The sequence below is a fragment of the Balaenoptera physalus genome, assembly GCF_965194825.1.
Source record: "Balaenoptera physalus genome assembly, chromosome: 20".
Lineage (NCBI taxonomy): Eukaryota > Metazoa > Chordata > Mammalia > Artiodactyla > Balaenopteridae > Balaenoptera > Balaenoptera physalus.
The window spans coordinates 6,245,593-6,272,512 of NC_138901.1; positions in this window are offsets into that span (position 1 = coordinate 6,245,593).

Genomic DNA, 26,920 nt, shown 5'->3' on the forward strand with positions numbered 1-26,920 from the left:
GAGGTGGGATCCAAACCCCAATGGAAGTGTCTCCACAGCCCACGCACTCCTGCCTCACACATTCCAGAACCAGACATGGAGGCTATTGCAGCATCATTGACTGAAGGTCCCAACGGCCCTTCCATCTACAGGAGGGAGCCACAGCACACGTGCACCAACTTAAAGAAGCAGCTATGGGGAAGAGGCTATGAGAATGGGGCCGGTCTGCCTGTATTTAGTTCCTGGTTCTATAGGTTAGCTCATGGCCTCTCTGTGCCTCAGTTGCCTCATCTGTAAAGTGGCTATTATTCATGGTACCTATGTCCTGAGCACCTGAGGATTAGCACAGACAATTCATATAAAGCACTTAGTGCATGTCAGCTCATGCTATTACAACAAAATACAATCGACTGCAGTGCTTAAACAACAGACATGTGCTTCTCACGGTTCTGCAGGCTGAAAGTCCAAGGTCAGGGTGTCAGCATGTCCTGGTTCTGATGAGGGTCCTCTTCCTGGCTTGCAGACGGCCACCTTCTCACCGTGTCCTCATTTGGTGGAGAGACAGCGAGCTCTGGTCTCTCTTCCTCTTCTTATAAGGACACTAATCCCATCACGGGGACCCCACCCTCATGACCGTATCTAAACTCAAATATCTCCAAATGCCATCACATTGGGGTTAGAGCTTCAACAAAGGAATTTTGGAGGGACGCAAACATTCAGCCTATAATAATGACTGAAGCATATTAGGAGATCAATAAATGTTAGCTACACCTGCAAGGCCTGTCAAGGTTGCACAGAAATCCTCCTCCAGTCTACTTTGCTGGTCCAAGAACACTACACAGCAGGGCAAGAAGTGACCCGTCTGCCAGAGAACATGGGGGTCATTATTCATCAGGATTTGCCTTTATTTTGTATTCGTGGAGAGAGATATTTTCTGGGGGAGTTAGCCCATCACTTTTTGCAGCCCTAAAGGATGCCTTTTTTTTTTTTAAATAAATTAGTTTATTTATTTTTGGCTGTGTTGGATCTTTGTTGCTGCGCACGGGCTTTCTCTAGTTGTGGCGAGCTGGGGCTACTCTTCGGTGAGGAGCGTGGGCTTCTCATTGCAGTGGCTTCTCTTGTTTCGGAGCACAGGCTCTAGGCTCGTAGGCGTCAGTGGTTGTGGCACATGGGCTCAGTAGTTGTGGCTCACAGGCTCTAGAGTGCAGGCTCAGTAGTTGTGGTGCACAGGTTTAGTTGCCCCGCTGTATGTGGGAGCTTCCCGGACCAGGGCTCGAACCTGTGTCCCCTGCATTGGCAGGCGGATTCTTAACCACTGCGCCACCAGGGAAGCCCAGGATGCCTTTTTTAAGAGGCTGCTACTTCCTTTACTGCTGTTCATCTCAACCCTCAGCTCCTTAACCACTGAGATCATCTCTGGTTGGGGTGCATTTCCTCCTCCTCGTATCAGCCCCAAACCTAAGAGCCCTGACTCTTCCAAGCTGTTCGGCAGCCCTGGTTGATTTTATCACGGTCGTAACTCCCTGGAATAGCTGCTGTTAAGTTACAGCTACTAGTGCCAAGCTAGGACTATTGTGTCTACTGCAACGTATTCATAAATCTCTACGGGCATTTATTGAGTGCCTACTATGTGTGTCCTATGGATGCCTACTGGGTTTTCTATCTCCACCCTCCCCCCCACCATCACTACCATCAGAGAAAATATGCCTCATTATCATCTTTTAATGGAAAGCTCGCCCCATGGTTCCAGAGGAGAGGTATCTCTCCTGCCCATCCCAGCGTCTGCTGTCTCTCCGGCAGTGTCCCCTCAGCCTGTAGATGCCCCCTAAGGGATTCACTCCCCGGTCTCATGACTTGGTAAGCTGACCTGCCTCAAGCCATCTCCCTGCAGCCATCCTTAAACACATCCTGACTTACAGTCTCCTTCGGTTTTTAAACCTTCGGTATTGCTGTTCCCAACCCCGCCTGTCTGATTTTTCTGTATCTCCGAGTTTTCGTCTCTCTTGAACACTCAATTCTATTCGACCCCCTGTCTGTTCATAAATCTTGCCACTCTCCCTGCCACCGCCTATCCCCAAGTCTATCAGACAAGTCTGAGAACAACTATTTCCATAGCCCAACTCCGCATCTCCACCTACAGCAGGCTCAGGCTCCTGGACAGGCGGCCTTTGAACCCCAGGTTCACAGGTGTGTTACTGATGGGTGTCTACCCCAACCTGAGTCTAGGGACTTGCAAATGGAGAAGAAATTTCAAGTCGTGGCTCTGCTATGGATGGCATTTCTGCTTTGAAAGAGACAACAGGTCTGGTCTGGATGCCCAGGTAGTGAGCTCTCATCCTCCACTCCTCCTGCAATTTCCATCGAGCTGATTTCAAGGGCTATTGCCAAGACACGGTGGGGCTCCTGAGCATACACAATAGGTGTGTAGGCGTGCCCCCGCACATGTGGGTGCCCACAACCTTCCCATCGTTTTCCCAGGCTTATTTCTTTTTCTTTTAGTTTTTTTTAAATTTATTTTTAAATTTTTTTAACATCTTTATTGGAGTATGATTGCTTTACAATGGTGTGTTAGTTTCTGCTTTATAACAAAGTGAATCAGCTATACATATACATATATCCCCATATCTCCTCCCTCTTGCGTCTCCCTCCCACCCTCCCTATCCCACCCCTCTAGGTGGTCACAAAGCACCGAGCTGATCTCCCTGTGCTATGCGGCTGCTTCCCTCTAGCTATCTATTTTACATTTGGTAGTGTGTATATGTCCATGCCACTCTCTCACTTCGTCCCAGCTTACCCTTCCCCCAACCCCTGTGTTCTCAAGTCCATTCTCTACATCTGTGTCTTTATTCCTGTCCTGCCCCTAGGTTCGTCAGAGCCATTTTTTCTTTAGATTCCAAATATATGTGTTAGCATAAGGTATTTGTTTTTCTCTTTCTGACTTACTTCACTCTGTGTGACAGGCTGATTTTTCAGTGGTACTAAAGACCACAAAGAATTTCTAAGTCAGTCACATTCTTTGTTGTTATTATTAGTTGTAGTACATTGAAGGGGGACAAACAATGCAGCTTGTTCTTTTGCCTCTCCAGTCCCAGAGATTTATTTTTGAGAATTTTTTGTTGTTGTCATTATGTTGAAAGAACTCAAGAAAGACTAATTACTCTCCTTTCTCTTTTAGGTGAGCATAAATCTGGCTCCGACGGTAAGCCTGGGTGATCTGCTATGGGGTGGTGTTTTTGTGTCTTGGCTTGAAGGTGATTGCAGAATCTCCTGGGTCTTTGCATTTGTCTTTGGAAAATTGTGAGCATTACCCCCAGCACTTATGTCCAAGGTGGCGACCAAGACCCTAAGCGATAGCATTAGATACCCACCTGGATGGTGGCACAGGAGGGTCCTCCTTCTCCCATCCTCCCCATCTCCCCTTGACCCACGGATTGTTCCATTTAGTGCAGAAAGACTACATTCCATTCCCAAAGCCAGGCATAGTCTTGTATGAAACCCACTCTTCTGCTTCTGATTGAGTCTTTTTGCCCCAGGACTGAGGTGTGAGGGCTCTCGGGAACAGCCTGGAAGACCAGGCTCTCCAGGCAGATGGTCTTGACCCCAACCCCCAATTCCCAGCCCAAAGTCTCCTCTGCCCCGTCCTTCCCTAGACGCTGCAGTCAGTCCGTCCAACCACGTGCTGGTTTCACTCAGAAACTCTCCAGCTCTGTCACTGGACGGCACGGCCATGGGTCACGCGACACATTCGCAAAGCCCGGGCCCTTAGTTTGCAAGTACCCAAGCCGAGCCAAAGATCTCCATGGAAGAATTTCTTAGCCAGATGAATCCTTAAAGGTCAAGCATGGAAAGGACGTTCTCAGATGGAAGCTCAGAGGATTCTTAGAGCCGCGGCAGTGCAAATGGTTGGAAAGGATTTGATCTGATTAGAGCCCTGGAAGTTTCAATGAGGAGGGTTAGGACTGCCCACCCCTCCTGCTCTCTCCATCCAGGCCTTGAGCTGCCTGGAGCCCATCATGAGACAAACAGGGAGTGGTGGCCTGGGAGTTGGGACACTGAGCATTCTAATTCCAGCTCCGTGAGCGGGCTGTGCAAATTTGGGCCCAGCTCATGCCCTCTCTGAGCCTTTCTCATTTGTAAAAGGAGCAGGTTGTACCAGATTGTCTCTGGGGTTCCGGCTGCTGCAGGATTTTTATTTTAAAAAAAGTTCCTTCACTTTGAAGAGCTCTGAGACATGACAAATAGCATTTCCAAGGGAGACAGCTGAGTTTCCTCTAGGAACTTTTAAGGAATAGGGAAAATATCCATCAGTAGGAAAGGAGTAGTAAGAGGTATCCTAGGGAGACGGGGCAAGGACGTGACCTGGGGGTGGGTGTGGAACCTGGGCCCTGGGCCAGATACTCTCCCCTGGATCTGTGAGCTAAGATCAGACATATTCTACAAAACGGGCCACTGGGCGGCATTCAGGGACCCAGGGACTTGGTCCACTGCTTGCGCTAATGTCCCATGATGGGGACACAAGGACAGTTTCCCAGTCCGCGTTTCACTGCTCTTGGAGTGGGAGGGGTCAAATCCTCCCACTCCTGAGAGGCAGGAATAACCTCAGGCTGAAGGGAAGAGGTGGCAGAACAAAGGGGGGATGCCCGAATCATTTGAAAAGAACAAAGAGATCAAAAACCACAAGCTACATCATCGGGTCCCAGAAGGCAAGACAAGCCCACAAATATCGATACTGAAATGGGTTGAGAAGTCCATCCAGGAAGGCCAGGAAATCAGGAAGCTGGTGGTCCAACCTAAGGGCTATTCAGAGCCACAGCCAAGAGGACCATCCCTGCTAGTGACAGCTTTTTCTAACGGACGTGGCCTTCAAATCCCTCTTTCCGAGCCCCTTAGGGGGCTGCCATTTGCCAGTGAAAAAGTTCAGGAAGACAACTTAAGTGTTAAAGCCAACTGTTCCGTGGCTTTCCTGCCCTGGTGTCTCCTGTAATAGGAGGTGGGAAGCGGATCAAGCTGGCCAGCCACCCAGCTCCTCTCTACTCAGGCTCCCACGACAGGGGTCACCTGGCAGTGAATCAAGGGAAGACTTTTCAGAGTGAAGGAGAGATCACCGCCTACCTGGCTCCCTGCTGCTGCCAGAACTGATACGGGAGCCGCGCGCACGGCAGGTCAGAGTAGCTGAAAACTATTAGGGTCGGCAGTTTTCTCTGTCTGACCTCATCCCATCTTGGTGATTGGAAACTGGGAGATCAATCTTAGAGATCAATCCAGCTCATTTCTCTGATGGTGGGCAAATAGAGAGGTTCAGAAAGAGAGAAGAGAGGTACCCAAAGTCGTGTCGTGGGGAAGAGAGCCAGAATAAGAAGCGGGATCTGCACAGGTTAAAACGCACAACAGAGCCTGAGCTGACTCCAAGAGTCAGCAGACCCTGTAAGAGCCAAGCGACCCATCTCTGGGTACTCATCTGCTAAGTGAAGAACCTTACCTGGAGAAGCAGTGGGAGCAAAGGGGGAGTGGAGGGTGGAGCTTGGCGGAGTGGGCGTGGCCACAGGGGGAGAGCCAATCACAAAAGGGCAGTAGTCTTTATCTCCTTGTGGCATTGATGCCCTTCCCAGCGTGGTGGCTGGTATCTCAATGCTTCCAGCTGAGTGATGTGGCCCCAGAAGAGACTTGGACTTCCCTTTTTAAGGGTTGCTCACACCCTTGGACCCACAAGGAAAAGGTGAGGTAGAGGGTAAAAGACACCAAATTGGAGGAAAGCTATAACTTGAATACAGACAGCTCTATCCCATCTGTCTCTCTCCAGGCTGTGGGTGTAGTATACTCCCGAAGATGAGACTGATCAAACAATCTGTTAGCTAGGGTCAGGCTCAACTGCACAGAACACAAAATCCGGATTAATCGTGGCTTAACCAACACGGTAGCGTCTCTTTTCCCTTATATAAAAGAAGTGCAAGATAAGTGATCCCAGGGCTGGGAAGGCAACTCAGTGGTTACCTGAACTCAGACACGCTCTCTGTCTTTCTGCTTCCGCCAGCCTAGCACAGAGCTTCCATTTCAAGGCTCCAATTTGGTCCAACATGGCTGCTGGAGCTCCGGCCACCACTTTCCAGGCAGGAGGGTGGGAAACAGTGGGAAAGGCATCAAAGGGCGGCGTGCCCTTCCAGCTGAGTCAGCTTCCCTTGAGCCTCCTGCCCAGACGTCCCACGGAACGTAGCCACTCACATCCCACGAACGGAATTTGGTCCCGTGGCCATGCCTAGCTGCTTGAAAAGCCAGGAAATGGGGGTTTTAGCTGGTTTCATTGCCTTCCCAAATATAACAGATTCTCTTACTAAGGAAGAAAAGGATTACGCCTGTTGGACAGAATCAGCAGTTACGGCTTCTCCTTGGGTCCTGTTTCCTCTGTGCTCTGGCGGTGCAATTGTAACCTTGGTTTCTTAACATCTGTGAAATGAGGAAAATCAACTCAGGCTCCTCCCCTACCTCAAAGAGCAAGCATGATAATAAAGAAGTTAATTAAAACCAAAAAAAAAAAAAAGATATAAAGAAAGAAAAGTAACTCGCAGGAAGGAAAATAAGCTGGTCGGGGGGCCAGGCACACACCGGTGCAGCTTGGCCTGGCTGGCCACTCGGTTGTCAATACTCCAGGGGATCCTGCTAATTATGGGCCCCCTGCCGCAGAGCCTTTGGAAACATAAGAATTCTTTGGAAATGTAACTAATTACCCCCTACCTGACTTTAAGACTAGATTTCTGTGTCTGAGGCTTTTTCAAAAGGAGCCTCACCTGTGTTGCTGCCGCCCAAGGGGACTAATGGTGTGGAACAGTTGGGGGAGTGAGGGAGGGACCAGGTCGAATGGGCAAATGAGAAATGAAAATCCACCCACCTCCTGGTGCCCAGTAAGGCCAGCCTCCTCCTCTCTCAGCCTTTGGCCTGAATTGCTAACCAGGAGTAAAATTGAGTTCCATCCCCTTTCTTCCCCATCCCAGCTCTGGTGGAGATGTTAATGAGCTGGAGGGACCGAGGGCTGCGAGATGCAACTTGGTGATTCCGTGGGACTTGAGAGCAGTTCTGTAATAACAGGATGATCCCTGTTATCCCAGGCACAGGGGTCTGCAGACCAAGGGGATGAGAAGAAAATGCCACGGTCACCGTCACTGGAGGGTGAGGAGGAGGAAGAAGAGGAAGCAACAGAGAAGGAAGGGACCACATGAGGCTCTGGTTTAGTAAGTTAAAAATCAAACTCCAAGACCAGCGCCCCGCATAGGGCTTCATTCTAAGATGATGCAATACAGAGAAAGCAGGCAGGAGGGAAGAAAGAGGGTGAGAATAAAGAGGGTAAAATGAAGGCAGTTTGGCTATGTCTGCAAAGCCTGGGAGGATGACAGACCCTTGACTGAAAGAATGTTACTGTCACATCTCCGTATGGAATAGGCCCAGGGAATGTCTTTCCTGAGTTCACATTTCCAAGGAGCTTTAGTGTAGACAACAGTGAGATCTGGGGGAAATCAGGTGGCAACAGGCAGGGATTCCACTAGGCAGCGGGAAGAACTTCCCAGCTGTAATAGCTTTCCAAAAGAGGGTTCATTTGAAGGGGTCTTGTAGGATGAATAGGAGTTCACTAGATGGACAGGAGGAAAGAGCATTCCAGCCAGAGGCAATACCATACCTAAAGCCCAGAGGTGTGAAATGGCCAGGGATGTCCAGGGAAGTGCATTTGGTTGGGCGTGGCTGAATAGGGGTTTGTAGCGGGGAGAGTGGCTGGGGATAAAGCTGAGTCAATGGGCAGGTCTTACTCCTGGGAAAATTATGTCATACAAGGAATGTGGGCTTTCACTGAAGGTAACTGGGAGCCATTGAAAGTGCTAGCAAGGGAGCAGCCTAATCATAAACACATTTTAGGACAATCACTCTGGCTGCAGAAAGGGAAATGGACTTAGGGGATTTGCAGCGGGGACGCAAGCTGAAGGACCATCGCAAAGCTCTGGTGACTGCAGGATAGCGGGGATGGAGGGTAGAAGGGCCCATCAGGTGGGTGTTGATAGCACTTGGCGACTGGCGGGATGTGGAGGAATCTACAGTGACTCCCGCGTTCCTGGCGGGGGTGACAGGGCGATGGACACCACTAACCAGGTAGGAAATAAGAAGGAAGATGTCTGACAGGTGATGAGTCTCCCTTCTGACATCTCAGTTTGGGAGTGGCAGGGGGACCTTCAGGTGGAGACAGCGAAGAGGCAGCTGGATACGCGGGGCAGGAGCTATTGGCATGTGGGTCATCCGTGTACACGTGACCACCCTCTGGTCTTTTTTTTTTTTTTTTTTTTTGGCTGCGCCGCGTGGCTTGTGGGATCTTAGTTCCCCAGCCAGGGATGGAACCCAGGCCACGACAGTGAAAGCTCCAAGTCCTAACCACTGGACCGCCAGGGAACGCCCTTCTCTCCGGTCTTTTAAATCGTGGGCCTGTTGTCTTTTATCTGGGCCCCCAGGAATGCGGTTACACCTAGAGAAGGAAAGGTGAGCCACTTGGGGAGGACAGACAGTCCTCTGGGGTGATGACGACGGAGGTTGAGTGGGAGTCCCCAGGGAGGAGCCCCCCCCTCCTTGTGAGATGCAGTTCTTTAGGACCGAGCAGCCTCCCACACGTATGACAGAAAGCTCTTCATCAGAGCTCTTCCCGGCCCCGTTGGCTGAGCAGCTGCTCACACATGGCGCAAAATGACTAAAAGAAGCAAATGGTCTCCCTAAGAGGCCTTTGGTTGAGAAGCCCAGAGCCCTTCTGCGAAGTGATGGCTTTAGGGAGCACAGACCCAGGAATGGAGGGAGAGAGGAAATCAGAGGTGGAGGACTCGGGGGGAGGGAGGCGGCTGGGAAAACGGGGGCTGGGGAAGGCAGAGAGATGTCAAGCCCTGGGGGGGGGGTCACCAACAGGCTGGACCAACTGATGAACAGTTCAGACCCCACCATCTCTTTCGGTGTCCTGAGGAGCGTGAGTAGCTCCCTCCCGTCTGTTGGCAGGCACCCACCAACAGACGCGGGAGGAGACCCACGTACAGTCTCCTCTGAGTTCCTGGACCGCACGGCCCCCTCCAGCCGGCCCATCTTTGCCGTTCCTGAGCCAGAAGCCTGCTGACTGGTAACCCTGGCCGGGCAGATTCCTCCTGCCTCTGCGGTGGGAAGTAGAAATTGAATCAGCTTCTTCGGACTTGCTACCTAACCGTGCTGGGAAATTGCAAGGCTATTTATTCCTCTCTTCAGTCGGAACCCTGGATGCAAAAGCCCACTTTAAGGGACACTGCCAAAGTCAAGAGGCCTTCTCTGTGACCCTGGTCACGAGGCTTGAGGACCAGACACTGCTTCAGACAATAGCAGTGTCTAAGTGTCAGTCTGGAATCACCAATGCAGAACAGGCAAAGTACGACTTCCCAGATGAGACCAGAAGGGAGGGTTGGTCACAGGGACCCTTCCTGAGTAAGGGTTGTGGCGGGAGTGTCTCGGGGGAGGGAAGGGGAGACAGAAACAAAGGATGTTTGAGATGTGAAGGAAAAGACCACTTTCCCCTGCTCAGCAACATCTCCCTTGTCATTGCAGAGACCGTGGACCAATTATTCCATCAAGTTCGATATTAGAGAATCCAACTTCATTAGAGCTTCAAGGCGCATGGAAAGTTAATCATGGAAACCTTGATATTCTGCAGGAGTGACTTACTCTGGGAAGAAAAAAAAAAAACACACTTTCATTTTCCTTTGAGGTTAATAGAAGGCTAATTTGAAAGCACTTGGTTAATGAGAAAGCTAAAAATACCTCTTGTAGAATCACATGCCTCAGTCCTGGCCTCGAGCACAAAGTCGAGCTTCAGGAAGGAAAAGCGGCTCCGCCCATGAAGGACCAGCGCCCACCCTGCATCCCCAGATGGGGCAGGTGGTCCATCTCTGGACGGTTGGTGCAGGAGGGAAAATGGTGGGCCGAGGAAGTGGAGAGAGTGACCGCTCTCTGTGGGCTCCCAGGATGGAATCTCAGGGGCTACCGGGAGTGGGAATGGGATTTCCTGGCCACTCGCCTTCCCTGGCCCCGCCCTGCTTGCCCACGGGGGCCGTCACCCGAGGGTGTTCACTGTGGTGGAAGACGAAGTTTACTTCCCGGTGAAGGAGCAGTAACCCCTGGGGGTAGTCACAGCAGCTCCCCAAGTGACTTAAGCCACAAGGGCAAGAAAGATAATAGCTTATGGGAAATGAGGAGAGGTCTGATTCAGCCTCGGGGACTCGTGCGCGCGCGCGCGTGTGTGTGTGTGTGTGTGTGTGTGTGTGTGCACGCACGCATGCCCGTGTGAAACCCAGAGAGGAATTGGATTTCAAAGAAGAGATGCCCTCAGGGCTGGCAGCTCTGGGAGCGTTCAGAAGGAGAGAGGAAGGTCCTTCGTGTCTGAGGAAATGATCTGGGGAGCTGTCTCTTCCCACGTCCCCATCACTGGGAGTCCAGGCTGATGGACGTGGCTTTGGAGCTGGCAGGGCCGGGGGACTCTCTCCCCACTGCGGCCCCAGACCCTGGTCTCCAGGAGAGCCATCTGTGGTCCTCGGCATGGGCCTCTGTGCTCATGGGATGCTGTGATTCCCTTTGCTCTGCAGCCCTGGCTTTGCAGGCAAATGAAGAAAATGGAGGAGGGAAGGAGGAGTGGGGGGAAAAGGGAGGGGCCTGTGCCCACCCCACCCCAGACACATACACGTTCTACCTGAAGCAGCCCCTCTGAGGGCCTGGGTCTGCGCCCTCCTCGGGTGGTACCGCCAGCACTCCCCCCACCACGGCCCCACCCGGGTACAGCTCCCACTGGCTGAAAGATGCTCCCTTTAAACACATGCCGGGCTCCTTACTCCCTCCCTCTCCCCCCAGCCTGGACCCAGCAGAGGGAAAGACAGGGCAAGTGTAGCCACAAGCAGGTGGAAGGCGGAAATGGGGACCCCTACTCTGAATTCCTCTCTCCTGGGCTCCAAGGTCAGGAAACCAAGGCCCATTCGTTAATTCACACAACCAGCCTTTTTTTTTTTTTTTTTTAATAAATTTATTTATTTATTTTTGGCTGCATTGAATCTTCGTTGCTGCACGCGGGCTTTCTCTAGTTGCGGCGAGCCAGGGCTACTCTTCGTTGCGGTGCGGGGGCTTCTCATTGCGGTGGCTTCTCTTGTTGCGGAGCACGGGCTCTGGGTGCACGGGCTTCAGTAGTTGCGGCACGTGGGCTCAGTAGTTGTGGCTCGTGGGCTCTAGAGCGCAGGTTCAGTAGTTGTGGCTCACAGGCTTAGTTGCTCTGCGGCATGTGGGGGCTTCCCGGACCAGGGCTTGAACCCGTGTCCCCGGCCTTGGCAGGTGGAGTCCCAACCACTGCGCCACCAGGGAAGTCCCTCACACAACCAGCCTTTATGAAAGGCCTCCGGCATGCCGGACCAGGGAGGTCGCCACCAATAAGGAAAGCACAGACGCTCGCATAGGGAGATAGGAATTAAACAAATAAATACGTTCAATCCATGTATTGGGGAGTCTTGGCGTGCTCCAGCACACAGAGGAAATGGTTTTATGTGTCCCTAACTACGTTCTGCCAAACCTCCCTTGCCTGCTCCCTTAAAGAAGTTTGGCCAAATTATATACATTTTCAGCCGTGCCCAGTTGTTAAAGCCCTAATATTTCCAATATTTAGTCCGATTTATTTAAAACTGCAGTCAGAGCTCTCTTCGTCCAGACTCCGTTGTGGCTGAATGGGTGTGAGGCTGGGGATGCGGTCTGCCGGTCGCCCCCTCCGTCTCTGCTTCCCTACCTGAGGCCATCCTCTTGCTGGCCGCCTCTCTGTCTAAGTCTGACCAGCCGTCCCTGAGCCCACCTTTAAGGTGCAGGGGGAGGGACGTGGGCCCTGCAGGGACCCCTCCTGCAGCACCATGCGTTGGTCTGGGAGGCCCAGCTTCTGTTTCTTCCTCTTTCTCCATCTTCCTCCTCCCCCTCCCCCATCTCTTCCAGCCGGAGACCTTCACTGGTGGGGTCCCTGCGAAACGGCTGAAGCCCAGCTCCCTTCCATGGGTTCACTCCATCCAAGGCAGGGGCACACAACCTCGCCCACCAACCGCGGGAGAGCAGCCACCATCATGGCTGCCCCTCCCGGGACCCAGCATCTCCAGCCAACCCTGTCCCCACCCTGCTCAGGCGCAAGAGGCTGCCAGAAAACCCGCTGGCCTCGTTAATCGGCCAACCAACTGGGGAGCCACCTTGATGTGGGGAGTGAAAGTATCCCCCTCGCCCCGCCCTGCTCCGATGGGAAGGGGGAGCCCAGCCTTCCTTCACAAACTGCACTTGAGCAAGGCCAGCTTCCTCTGTCCTTGGCTGATTTCGGGTGGGGGAGGGGTATAATGATAATCACAAAAATGGGCTGACATTTATGAAATGGTACCTGCTTTGCAGGCAGAACCTGTGATGTAGGTCCTATTGATACCTTCATCTTAGAGGCGAGGAAACTGAGGCACAGGAGGGGGACGCAGTGTCCAAGGTCACATGGGAGTGCTGGAGACCCTCCCAGGCTGGTTCTGCAGCCACACCCTGGGCCGCTGCTGCAGGGATGCTGATGGCCTTTCCCCTCCTTCTGGGACAGCTTCGTCCTAAAAGCAACGCCCCGTCACTGGGAGGCTTTTTTTTTTTAACATCTTTATTGGAGTATAATTGCTTTACAATGGTGTGTTAGTTTCTGCTTTATAACAAAGTGAATCAGCTATACATATACATATATCCCCATATCTCTTCCCTCTTGCGTCTCCCTCCCTCCCACCCTCCCTATCCCACCCCTCTAGGTGGTCACAAAGCACCGAGCTGATCTCACTGTGCTATGTGGCTGCTTCCCACTAGCTACCTATTTTACATTTGGTAGTGTATATATGTCCATGTCATTCTCTCACTTTGTCCCAGCTTACCCTTCCCCCTCCCCATGTCCTCAAGTCCATTCTCTAGTAGGTCTGCGTCTTTATTCCCGTCCTGCCCCTAGGTTCTTCATGACCCTTTTTTTTTTCTTAGATTCCATATATATGTGTTAGCATACAGTATTTGTTTTTCTCTTTCTGACTTACTTCCCTCTGTATGACAGACTCGAGGCCCATCCCCCTCACTACAAATAACTCAATTTCGTTTCCTTTTATGGCTGAGTAATATTCCGTTGTGTATATGTGCCACATCTTCTTTATCCATTCATCTGTCGATGGACACTTAGTTTCCTTCCATATCCTGGCTATTGTAAGAAGGCTTTTAAGCAGAGTTAGGACAGATCCCGTAGCCCAGGTCTGGAGAAGGGCGTTAGCCAAGGTACACACATGCTAATGGGCCACCTTGAGCCCTTGCCTTCTTTCCTGCAGCTCACCCAACCTCATTTCTTCCAGGGGTTTTGGGAACCCTCCTGAAGTGACTCGGAAGGGCTGTGCAGCCCCATTGGGCCCCGCAAAAGGGAAGGGCAGCAGGCTCTTCCTTCCTCGCGCTGGCCCACGGGCACATGCAGCTCTCTGGGGGACACACTGTGCCTCGGAACGTAACTCTGTAACATGCAACTAATGTTCTGTGGGTGCTTAGACAGCAGCACCACTGCAGACTAGGCAACGCCGGGCAGAGGGATGCCACCCCCTCCTCATCACCCCTCCCGCACACACTGTGTGCCCTGCCTCCCAGGAAATGGGAAGGGGGCCTGGATGTCAGTCCTAGGGCAGCCTGGAGGAGCCGGTCCCCTCCTGGAGCACAGAGCCCAGGGAGCCCATACCACCCCCGGCTCTCAGGTGGAGACCGTGGGGCAGTGAACCCAGGGGTTTCAGGCGCCTGCCGCCGACACCCCTGGCTTTAATTCTGATTCTGCTTCCCCTCCTAATAGCTCCCATTTGCTGACTGCTTTGCAGATGTCACCCTGTTTCACCTCCCGAATAACCCCACGGGGAAGGTGTTTTCCCACTGTGTGATTGAAGAAGCAGAGGCCCACACTTGTGCTCCCACATCAGAACTGAAATTCAGACTGCTCTGATGAATTCCAGAGCTCTCAACCCTTCTGCCAGCATGCAAGGCAAGTCGCCCAAGTTCTCCACACCCCCATTTCCTCATCTGTAAAAAGGTGGACATTAGTTCCTACTTCCCTGAGCTCTGAGAAGGTTCTGTGTTGACAGAGGGCCTGGCACGGCGCTTGAACATGGTTGTATTAGTGTGGGTTTTCTAGAGAAACAGAACCAACAGGATGTGTATATAAATAGAGAGAGAGAGAGATTTATTTTAAGGAATTGGCTTATGTGATTGTGAAGGCTTGGCGAGTCCAAAGTCTGATGGGGTAAGGCTGGCAGACTGGAGACTCAGGGAAGAGATGCAGTTTGAGTCCAATGACTGTCTGCTGGCAGAATCCCCTCTTGCTCTGGGGAAGTCAGACTTTCTTCAACTGATTGCATGAGGCTCACCCACCTTAGGGAGGGCAATTGGCTTTACTCCAAGTCCACTGATGTCAATGGTCATCTCATCCAAAAACACCTTCATAGAAACATCCAGAATAATGTTTGACCAAATTTCTGGGCACTGTGGTCCAGCCAAGTTGACACATAAAATCAACCATCACAATGGTGAACGTCTCCCCCACTGTGGCAGCCGTTCTGGGTAGAGGCGCTTCCCCTGCCATCAGCACCCACGGGTCTTTGTCGTGGGATGCGGTACCCATGGCTGGTGCTTGTATGTGCGTGGTGTGTCCGTGGGAATGTGGGGGGGGGGGGTTTCATGAGTGAACACGTGGGCATGTACACAGCTGTCAAGGCATAGGACACCCCCAAGGGGGTGAGCCAAGCTGTGCACAGACTCTGGAACCAGAGGGGCCACTTCACTGACCCGTTAGGACACAGGGAGTGGGGGCAGTTGAAGGATGCAGCCAGAATGGGGTACAAATCCTGACTTCTGGCCATGACCTTAGATAGAACACTGAGCCTCCCTGAGATTCGGGCCAGCCTCAGTGAAGCGGGAATAATGAACCCAGCCACACCGAGCTGTTGGGAGGATGAAATGTACTAATGGAAGCAGCTAGCTGGGCCCAGCCCAGCACAAGCAAACATAAGAGCCTTCCCTCCCCAACCTTGCTGAAGAGAAGAGCACGTCCAAAGCAGAGCAGAAACTTAATTAGGATTGGAAAAATGTGAATTCCAAGGCTTATTAAATTCATGATATTTTTACTTACCATGTACCCAGAAATATATTTAGCAAAGCAATTTACACCATCACTGGCTGACGGATTGTGGTTTTTTTCTAAGTTAAGTTTTAAGATGTAAATGGGCTCCAGTCAGGGCTTGGCTGGGAGAAGATGCTCCCCTCCATCCCGTCCTGGTCCTCTGGGCTCCAGCCTCACCTGGGCAGCCTTCTGGAATGGATAGATGGCCCTGCACTCCCACCCTCCACCGAGGCTCTGCTGGGATCATCTCTGCCTGGCAGGGAGAGGGATGGGGCGGGGAGCAAAGAGGCAATATAATAACAGCGATAACAACCATTTCCCAGGCACTTACCGCGTGCCAGATGCTGTGCGCTTCACCGCGGGTAACCCACTCACCCCTCCCAGCAGCCCCAAGAGATAATGAGCACCCAGGCACCTCTTCTTGGCAGCTGTGTGACCTTGGGCACATGGCTTAACCCCTCTCTCTTTCTCTGCCTCAGTTTCCTCATCTGCAAAGTGAAGATAATAAGAGCTATAAGTGGTAAACGCTAAGCATGATTCCTGGAACTTAGTAAACTCTCAACGTTAGATGTCAGCGAGTCTATGAAGGGGCAAATTACTTGCTCAAGAGCAAATAGCTGGTAAGCATAGAATCGGGATTCAAAATCAGGTGCACAGACTCTGAAGCTCTTAACTGCAGGTGGGGATGAACCCACAGTACATTCGTCCCCAGGCCAGGCCTCTCCTGTGTCATCTACTTTTCATGCCCGAGTGTAAGGGTGGAGGAGTGGGAGAGGGGGGTCAGTGAGGTTTGGTGGGACCTCCCTGCAACACACACCCGGGAAGCCCAGGCATGAGTCATGTCTTGGTGACCTGCTGATTCCATGTGAGATGGAGACTCATTGCCCAAGGTCCAGGCTACCCTGGGGCAGGCCAGCCCCTTTCCTTTTCTGTTTGTCACCGTCCTCCCTCCTGGAGTGTCCTTGCCTGAAACAAGGGCTTGTTGGAGTAGGATAAGCAGCTGGCCTTGGGATTTTGTTTACTGAAATGATTTGCTTATGAACCAGCGTGTTGATGCAAAACTGAATATCACTCCTGCTCAGATTAAATCATCACAGGTTCCAAATGGATTGGTTTGACCATGCATAGAACACCGAACTGAGTAAGGTTGGTGAGCTTAGGTCTTCCTGCCCTGGCCAGCAGCCCTTTCCCAGGAGAGGAGCTGGACGGAGATATTGCTGGAGACCAGGAGAGCCTGGTGGGAGGAAAAGTGGCTGCCTCTGGAGGAGTGGAGACCAGCCCCCAAGGACACTGACCAGCTCTCTCCTTCTACTGCCACTGGGAAACAGGCCAGTCTTCCAAGCCTCCGGGATTGTGTGTGTAATACAACCACCCTCCCTCTCTCACTTCTTTCTGTGCTGATCCCCAGGACCCATGGAAACGTTATGGGCCTCCAAATGACACCTCCGCCATGAAGCCACCCTGGATTTTCCAAGCGGAATTAAATTACTCCTTCCTTCCCATAACTCTCTCCATTTGTGGTTTTCTTAAAATTACACACTTATCTGTTGCTCCTTGAGCCTGAAAACTGGAAGCTCCTTGAAGCCAGAGACCTTTGTCTTTTATCATCTCCAAGACCAACTCCAGTAAGTGGAGTCAGTAACAGGTCACGCCAGCAAGGCCTGCATTCTCACCAATGAAATTGGGCCATTACCTTCCCTTGACCTTGAGGGTTGTGCCTGTATGGGGCGTGGGGTTCCTCCTATGGGTGGCTGGGCTTCTTCACTAGTTCGCCACGGGGGGGAGTGGAGTGACCCTGGGGGGGGTGACTAAGCAGTGGCTTGGCTGGGGGCTGACTTTACTCTGGCCCCAAGGCACTAAGCTCTGGATGTGGAATCCTGGCCTGTTTACCAGTTCACCAAATGCCCCAGAGATGAGCAGAGACTGTGAGGGCCCGTCAGGAGGGCGCCCAAGGTGTACACCCTCTCACTTCTGGGGGATCACAGGAACCTGGCCCCCAAACAATTAGGCTTGCCTTTGCTCCACCCCATCCCAGGGTCAGCTGCCCCCATGTGGTCTTTCCCCTCCAGAAGTGACAAGCCCCTCTCCTCTTAGCCTCTGCAGGCGTTAAATAATAATAATAACACAAAATAAAAAACCGTTAACATGGTTTTTATTCTCAGGTTATAAAAGTAATACATACTGATTGTAGAAAACCTGGAACAAAACTACAATCATATAATCCCCACTAGAGGTAAATGTTAACATTTTGGTACTTATGTATCAAGACTTCCAGCGTGTGTGTACACCTACGTCTCCATATTATAAGGCGCAGTTAGGATCACACGGCGTACACTTTTCATTAGCACGATATCACGAACCTTTTCTCACATGGCTAAGGGTCTTCAGACCTCCCTCCACCGGTAACCTCGTCTTTTCTCCTTGTGTTTAGGTCATTCAGAGGGGCCAGGAGAGAACGCCCAGCCCAGGAGGGAAGGAAAGGCCCATCAGGCGTTAACCGGGTCAACCACTTATAAAGTTAAATGTTTAAAAGGCAAAGAGATTCACAGTTAATCAAATAGTCAATTAGTCAGAAGGTTGAAGGAGATAGAGCAACTGTTCCAATTTTATGCTTTAAATATTTAACAAGCGAAGTCACCTCCTGTGTCCTCCTCAGTAATCCCACCTCTCTTGGGACTATGACATCCTAGAATCTTGACCATCAGGGACCCCCATCCTGGCCTGCTCACCCCTCCACAACAATCCCTTTACCTTTACTGTGTGGATTTGTTAAATCAAACTAATCAACATTCCTGACCACCCACAGCTTCGGGGGCTGGTGCTCAGAGAAGGTGCCTCTGGGAGTTTGGTGACATTAACAGGGGCCCACGCCCAGCCCGCTGGCGGAGGGCGTGTGTGCAGGGGGGTGGTCAGGGTGGTCATGGTGGAAGGTGGGAGCTGAGAGACCAAGGTCGAATGGAATAGCCCAAGGTCAAGGGCTGGGGGGCCAGCACATAGCTTTGGTGACCCAGCCGTGAATTCAAAATAAATGGAACAACTCTCCAATCATTTCTGTTTTCCTTTTTCTCAGTGGTTCTCAACCACAGATACTCTTGTCCCCAAGAGAAATTTGGAATGTCTGAGGTTGTTTTTGGTTGTCACAACTGGGGAACTGCATCTAGTGGGTAGAGACCAGGGATACTGCAAAACATCCTCCCATGTACAGAATGGTCCCCACCGCACCAAAGGACCGGGATCCACATGGCAGTAGTGTTGAGACTGAGGAACCTACTTTCTTTTCTCTCCTTTTGTTCCTGTGACGTACACGCAGAACCTTCCAGATTCACAGATGTAGATTCTCATGAATCCCAGAGGCAAGCTGGGTGGCTGAGACTAAAGCCACTGAGGTTCAAAAAAATAATTGGACAGAGTCCTTCTCGGATGCAGCAAGGCATATTCTGCCTATGAAGTGGTAGAACACGGTCTGGGGAGCAACTTGCCCTTGGACAATTTTATAAGCTAGAAAGAGGAGGGGACAGAGGTGACAGGGTCTTGAAGCGTATGCCCTTTGAGCCTTAAAGGGATTTGTCCTTCTTGGGGCTCTGTCCACCACCTCAAACTCTTGAGACAACCAAATGGCCACTTGCTGTTCATACGCACCTCTTGAAGGGATGTTGGGTTGACTTGATGGTGTTTGGAGAGGTTGTCCTGTCAGGTCACAGGTTTTAAGGCCACACCCCTGCACGGCCAAGACCCATGGTCCAAAGAGGCAGCATCTCCTCAGACTGGAAATTGAAACACAGAAATGAGCCTCTGGCCTTTATCTCCTGGCCTCACCTTGAGGAGGGCCATTGTCTAGGTGACAGCTCCTGGTGGTGGATGCCAGGGTGATGTCACTATCTGTCTCATCCTAGGAGTGAAGATGGAAGAGGGCCTGGGAGCTTCAGAGAACAAGCCAGAGCTTGAATGCCAGCTCACCAAGTTCTGCCGCCTCCTCATTTTTCTTTCCTTTCTGTATCCCTAAGTACCGCCTTGACTAAATGCTGGCTGCCAAGCATCTGTGCGTGGCCTGGAGGGTAAAGAATGGGGCAGCCAGCCTGGAGACTTTAACAAGAGACCCAACTCCAAGGTGGATCTCGGGGCTGGAGACAGGGAAGCCTGTTCTCTCATCCCACCCGAGATACGTCTTCTATTGCCAGCATGTGAGGAGCGGGGTTTCCTGACTGCATTAGGGAAAAAGGCAGTTCCTCACCTAGTAACACCTGAAGCCTTTACTAGTTGGGATGATTCCGTTTTTAACTAAGAATAGGAGCCATGAGAACTGAATATGGGAATGAAGGTAGAGCTACAGAGAGACTCCAGGAGAGGATAAATGAGGATCAAGAGAAAGAGACTGGAGATGAACTTTGGAAGAAGCAGCACATCTGAAAATCAGCCTGCCGACCCCGCTTAGTGATAGAGAGACCATCCCTTTCACAGCAGAGATGCAGGATGGAGTAAGACACTGGGGAAATACGGCTATTTCGAATACCTCTCATCCTCCCTCTTCTTTCAAAGTCTCTGGAATCTCCTGGAAGCTCCTAGAAAAGGCCTGGCATTGACGCAAACTTAACAGCAGAGACCCGTTCATATACTAAGCGTTTATGTAATCAGTATGTGCACACAGCCTCACTGTACAAAAAGCAGAGTGCCCTTCAGCAAGTATATTGCCTGGTATACAGTAGGTGCTTAACCATGATTTGTTTGGGACATATAACGGTGACTAAGAGATTGTCCCTGAGACCCAGGAGTTTATAATCCAGTGAGGGAGACAGACATGCCAGCCCGTAATGCAAGGCAGAATGAAATAAGCACATCACCTTGCCCACCTTCCTAGCCCCCTTCTCAGCTAAAAGTGAAGCATGGCTCCCTGGCTTCCTTGAGTGGTCCTTAAGAATTAATCCGGAGAACTCTTCCCCAGATAAACCAGCTCACCCTTCTACTTCCCTTCTGCTGAGTCAAGCCTTCACAGAACAGCAGCACCATCTCTTCCTACTCCTTCCTTCATTGAGGCCGTGCTCTCGGCTGGCAATGGCACAAGCTTGGCTATGGGGACCGGCTGATGAGGAGACCACCCACTGGATGGGGCACCTTGGGTACTGAGCCTTGGTTGCCTCATCTGGAAAGGGAGCTACTTTTGTCTTCCTTCGGGGGTGGTTGTGAGAATCACGGGTGCAAAGTGGGGGGCACACCGCGGTGGGCGCCCAGTTAACTGTGTTTCCATCCATTGACGGGCTGTCTAGGAACTAGATCACGCGTGTTAATGTTCTCTGAGCCAAGGGCCCTCGTCTCACTGATTTACCCACATCTCCCTAGTGTATTTGCCCCCGTGGGTGCTGAATAAACATCAGTTGGCAAAATATTTGAAACCACGGGGACTTCCCTGGTGGTCTAGTGGGTAAGACTCTGCACTCCCAATGCAGGGGGCCCGGGTTCGATCCCTGGTCAGGGAACTAGACCCCACGCGCATGCCGCAACTGAGTCCGCACGCTGCAAATAAGAGTCTGCACGCCACAACTAAGAGTCCGCACGCCACAACCAAGAAGTCTGCATGCTGCAATGAAGATCCGGAGCAGCCAAAAAATAAATAAATAAATAATAAATATTTTAAAAAATATATTTTTATAAGTAAAAAAATAAAACCACGTGCCTGCTGTTACAAGGATCGTATCTTCAAAACCAAAAACTGCTCCATGCCTAACGAGGACACACACACCCAAGGCAGAGACCAATGGGACACTTTTAATAAAGTCGGTCCTGGGAGGTCTGGTTCTTTGGGCCACAAGCGCAGCACTGACCTACCCACCTGTCTGACTTTCCTATCACTTTCTGGCACGCTATTTTCTGGGGGAGAAAAATAAGACCCAGAGAGAAATTCAGTGACTTTGAGCCAGGTCACCAAAAAATATCATATTCCAAGAATTACCAGCTCCCAGCTTCATCCTTTAATACATCTCTCTCTTCATTTAAAAAAGCATAAGTGAGGTAAGGGAAAGTCTTCTCAAAAGGCAAGAAAGTTGCCTGTGATGCTCAGGTTGCCAGGCAACACACTGGGAGCTGGGAGTAGGGGCACAGGAACCCTCTGAGCCACAGAGCAGAGCTCAGCAAACGTTTTCTGTAAAGGGCCAGATGGTTAATATTTTTGGCCTTGCAGGCCCTACCATGTCTGTCACAAGAATTGCTCTCTGCCACTGTAGTGTGAAAAGGGCCCTAAACACCACGTAAATGAACAAGCAGGGCCATGTTACTAATAAAACTTTATTTGTGGACATGACTTTGAATGTGGTATCATTTTCACGTGTCACGGAATATTATTCTCTTGACTTCAACCATTTGAAAAAGTAAATATCATTCTCAGCTGGTAGGCTGTAAAAAACAGGTGGCTGGCCAGATTTGGCCCAATGGCCGTAGTTTGCTGACCCCTGGGATGTCCCTGGAGGGCCTCAAATTCTCTCATTTCATACCCTCATCTCAGTCTTTGGAATTAGGCCATAGGAAAGTGCCTGTTTCCTTAGAGGCTTAGAGGTACAAGTAAGGCATTGCCTTCTCTACGAAGCTGCTGGATTGTCTTGCCATCTGAGAAGGCGGAGACTGGCTTGTTTTGCCACTCAGAGAGGTGGACGGCCAGAGATCAAACTGGAAATTTGACTTCTAATCCATCCAACCCGCTGACCCCAGGCACCAGAGTATGACTCCTCCAGCTTCAGTATAACTGGTAAGAAATTGTGTGGATGCAATGGCCACATCATGGCTCTCTCTTCCAGAGAATCTGGGAAACCAGATGTTGAAGGGCTACCTGCTCAACACAGCTTTAGAGCTTTTGGTGCATGGCGTTGAATTTGGCCTTTGTAAATTGAACTCAGGGGAGCATGGAAGGTTTATCCTTCATATTGTGGCAGAAATAAATGAGGGGCAGGCACTCCCGGAACTAAGACAAAAGAAGTCCTAATTTCTGTGGTGGAATAAAAAAGAATGATCGGGAAGCCTAAGGCTTGTAAAAAGTAAAAATATCTGCACAGTGTGCGTGGGCAGCCTGGAGAACATTGCTTTCTGCTCCCCTGGCAGTTTGAATATGCTGGTTCTAGAAGCCTGAGAAATCATCAGAGGCCTCCGGGCTTGGAGAAGATTTGGCTGGACCTAAAAGAAGCCAGACCGCGGGGAAGACAACGTAAACATGACCTGAAAACACACAGACACGTGTTGCCAGAAGCCGCCTTCATTCATTCATGCAATATTTATTTCCTGCTCATTATGTTCTGATCACTAAGCGAGGGACTGAGAAAGTCAAGTTGAATAAGAGCCAGTGCCTCCCTGCAAGGAGCCCGGGAGCGGGTCAGGCTGGCAGGTTCAGCTTGGAAAGGGATCTTAGGAGCAGGAAAAGTTGTCAGGTATCAGGACAGGCGTGCTCCAGGGGTGCAGCCCGCACAGTCACTGCCCCCTTGTGGATGTGGGAAGTGCAACCTTCCCGAGTTCTAAGCGTCTGGCAGGTACCCAGTGAGAGTGTGGAATGAGGCTCAGTGGGTCTAGGGGGCTGCCCCACCTCCACGTCAAGCCTGCCCCCAGGAGAGGGGCAGCCCTGAGGACTAAGACCGAGGATACAGCTGAACTTCACCTGCCGAACCTAGGTCTCTCTTCCTGCTCAGAAACTCTCCACCCTGCCCTGCTCTGCAGAGGGAGCTGCCCCAAGAAGGTACCAGCAGGGGGTCTGGAGAGCTGGGTGGGGAGATCAAAGGGAAATAGCCAATCAATTGTGCAGCCTCTCTGCTCCGGAGTGATGTCTCCTGCCTGGTCAGCACCCTGTCGCTGGCATTGAGGGTTTCATTTTTGTGGGGAGGAAAAGAACAAACACAGTAGATAATTGTCGTGGAACGGCAGATAAGTAACGTTTGGTCTCCTTTTTACAACCATTCCCTAGGGCCCCATTATGTTAATTTTTCTTCTATAACTGGCAAATTGTATAACAAGTCAGATGATAAACCAGCAAGCAAGGCGGAAATGTGCATTTTAATACAAGTGCCGGTATCATTTCCCCCCTCCCCCATCTTGGGGAGATCAGGCCCTCTCTGATCCTGGGTCCTCCCTGCACCCTGCCCTCCTGGCTCCCTTCTCGAATTCTGAGTGAGTGAGTCTGGAGCGCTCAATACATGTAACTTTCTGCTTTCTCCAGATATTATGTGGCAGAGAGATGAAGACCCAGGGCCCTGGAGGCAGCCAGCCAGGCCCTCCCCCAGTCTTACTCAAAGAATGGGTGTCCTTGGGCCTCAGTTTTCCCTTCTGTAAATGGGGATAATTATGCCACTTACATTATAGGGTTTTTTCAATGAATGCCTGACACAGAGCAAACGCTTGATAAATATTCTTAACGATATTGTTGTGTTGGTGACGATGGTCAAGGGTTTTGGGGAGCCCCTTGGGTCCCGAGGGCAGTGATTCCTAGTTGAGACTGTAGATATCACATCGGTCTCTGCTCTCTTTGCCCCTCACCTTTACTCTTCTGCACCACCTTCAATAGCGCATCCTTGGACCATAGCTCTGCCTTTTTGTTCAGAGTGCCGAAGTCCTTGAAAGGATCTGCAGTGAAACCAGCCATGGGTTATAGAAGATCTCTCTCTCTCTCTCTCTCTTTTGCACACGCGCGCGCGTGCGCACAGACACACGCACACACATAGCACCACCATCACCAAGCCTTCTGCTATGCCATATGGCCACACCCTGGGCAAGCCCAGTTTCCGGAATTCTAGTAATAGAACCATCTACCCATGTAAAGAGGTGACTGAGCCCTGGCCTCTGAATCACAGGCTTGGCCTCGAAGCTCTGCTCTGTCACCTCCAGCCAGGTAATGCTGGAAAAGCAAGCACCTTTCTCTGTCTGTAAAGTGTGGGTAACAGCATCTACTGTTGTGAGCACCGAATGGGTTAACAGACGCCCGTGCCTGGCACCCGCCAGACACCAGTTGAACACACCGGTTAGTTGACTCTGAAGGGTGCTTACGATCTCAGCCAGCTTTTTGGTACCGTGGTTCCAACTGGCAGGGACATTCCGTCCTTTCATGCTCAGGAGAAACCAAGCGTTATCCAGAAAATCCTGCCCAAAACCCGGGATTATTATTTGAGCTCCAGGAGCAAGGCCTCTGGGGACTTGGCTTGCCCTGTTGTTTGAATTTATAGATGTGGGCCCCTCCGACAGCCGGGAGGGGAGGAAAGGGTTGTTATCGCAGCGGATTTGGGGAGGGTTATTTTTAGAATTTCATTCAACCCCTTGAGACCATTGGAGGTTCCAAACCATAATGGGGAATGGAGTTAGTTTTGGATCTTGCTGAGGATTTTGTCCGCCTCACTGGGGAGGAGGCGAGGGGCTGCTTTTCCTGCACAAAATGAGTCACAGACCACGATGAGGACTTTGGTGGTGATGTCATAGCTAAGATCATTCATTCATTCATTCATTCATTCTATACAGATGTATTGACCTCCTATTAAGTTCCAGGTCTGATCTAAGTGCTTAAGATACATTAGGGATCAAAACAGACAACACTTCTCACCTTCATGAAGCTTATGTTCTAGTGTAAGGAGGCACACACACACACACAACATACCCAGGTCTAGGAGAGTCAGATGGTGGAGTTGGCGGGAGTCACATGAGAACCACGAAGGCTCTAATCATCGTCTCTGGCTGGACTAACGGGGAGATCAGGGAGTTGTTAGTTGCTAGGGACTGGGAGGTGGCAAGTGACATCCACCTAGGTCCTGTCCACGTGTGTAGACCCCCAGCACCTAACACCATCCCACAGGAATGGGAGGTGTAACAGGCAATGCCTGCTAATTGATGGACAACTCACAGGACTGTGTCTCACCCCACCACCTCTCCTAGACCAGGAGGGGCCCCCGACTTCAATAGCAAAGCAGAGATGAATGACCTTCTCAGGATGACACACATCCCCAGAACGTCATTAGGTTGAGTTTCTACTCATTCAATCAACATTTGCTGGACTGGGTGCAGTGTGGCCCTAAAGGTGGATGAGGTATGACTCCCATCATTAAGGAACTTGCCAACTCGGAGATAATATAAGATATGCAGGTAGATAACTCGGATGAAAAGGGAAGAATTGATGTGTACCCTGACAAAGTATAGAGAAAGTGTTCCAAGAATTCGGAGGAGGGAGATGACTTCCTGCTTGGGCAGGTGGGAGGGGATGGAGAGGAGGTGGAAGGGGAGCTATCAAGGCAACATGGAGGGGGTGGTGTTGGGGTTGGCCCTTGAAACGATCTGAGGCGAGGCATCCTGGTACCGTGTCTGTGTGAGCACGCCGAGCAGGAGACGGACGACCAGGGGGCAGCAGTGCTGGCAGCAAGGAGGGCGGGGAGATGAAGTCAGGCTGGAGCCTGACCCTGGATGGGTAAGCAGTCGGGACGAGCTCTTTAAGTTCATACCGCCATTGCTGTTCCCTCCCTCTGCACTCAGGGGCAAACGATAGGAGTTCTGTTTAGAAGCTTCCAAAGATGAGGACTAGGAGGCCTTGTCACTTGTCTTGTTCTGAGAACCTTAGAAGCCCAGGCTTTCCGGGCTGGGAGGGATATTAAAGATTACCCCTTCCACCTGACGCGGCATCCCTGCCTGCTCCAGCCCCTGCACATACAGCAGACCCATCTTCCATCCACACCCTGCCTCAGGATCTGCTGCCGCCATAAGCAGGCGTCCTGCTCGGCACCCTGGGTCTGCGGGGCTAAGACAGAGCATGCCTGTCGTGGCCACAAATCCATCCTCCCTCCTGAGCCCAGCCTGATGACTTCCTGCAGCGGCCGGTTCACACACTCAGCACCCACACACCCTCTGTGGACCAAGTGGAGGGAGGGAGAAGATGAGAGTGGGGGACAGCATCTTTCCGTTTGCTGGAGATGGGGCTCTCCTGGCTGCTCTTTCCATCCGTGCATGCTTGAGTGTGCCCAGAAAAGCCCCTCCCTGGGAGCCTCCCTTTTCCTCCCTGTCTCTCTGAGAGGGGAGACAGGTCGCTGGAAGGCTGGAAAAACATCCCAAACCTTCCAGGAACAGACATGGGGGCTTGGTCCTAACAGGAGGGACAGAGCCTCTTAAAGTTTGGGAACAAGTAGTTGCGTTGGAGTGGGGAGGGGGAGGAGGGAGGGGAAACCTGAGCCCAAGTGTGTCCAGTTCACAAGCTTCTCTCAGACTCTCCTGTCAAGTTGAGACAAACTGTTCTTTCAGAAATCCAACCAGGGAGATGTTAATAACAGCGCCTACTGAAAATGGGGAGGGGAGCCCATGCTAAATAATTGACGGTCTTCGAGAGCTGGTGTGGGGAGACGTGATGTTCTCTGCTGTGTGGAAGGAAGGTTAATAAACACTGGTGACACGGGGCAGCGGCTGAGGCCTTGCAGTGTGTGACGCCGCTTCCCAGAAAGACACGTGTGTTCCGGCTTGTGCCCAAGGCCAGAAGCATCTTGCAGGCTTGGTTTCTCCCGGTTCTCCTCCTCGGTCTGCCAGCCGCAGAAGACGTGTGAGAGGGACCCAAGGACACAGGAGGACACAGGGAGACATCCAAGACTCTCTAAACCAGAAGGCTGGGCCGTATACCTCCCAGATCCCCTCACTCAGCCACAGAAGGGATGGAACCCAGCCTCTCTTTAAAGGGGAGAAGAGGAAGGGGAGGAGAGGGTCCCAAGCCCCTGGCCTCCTTCCGGGTATCTGATCCCCAAGATGGAACCGTTGAGATGGAGC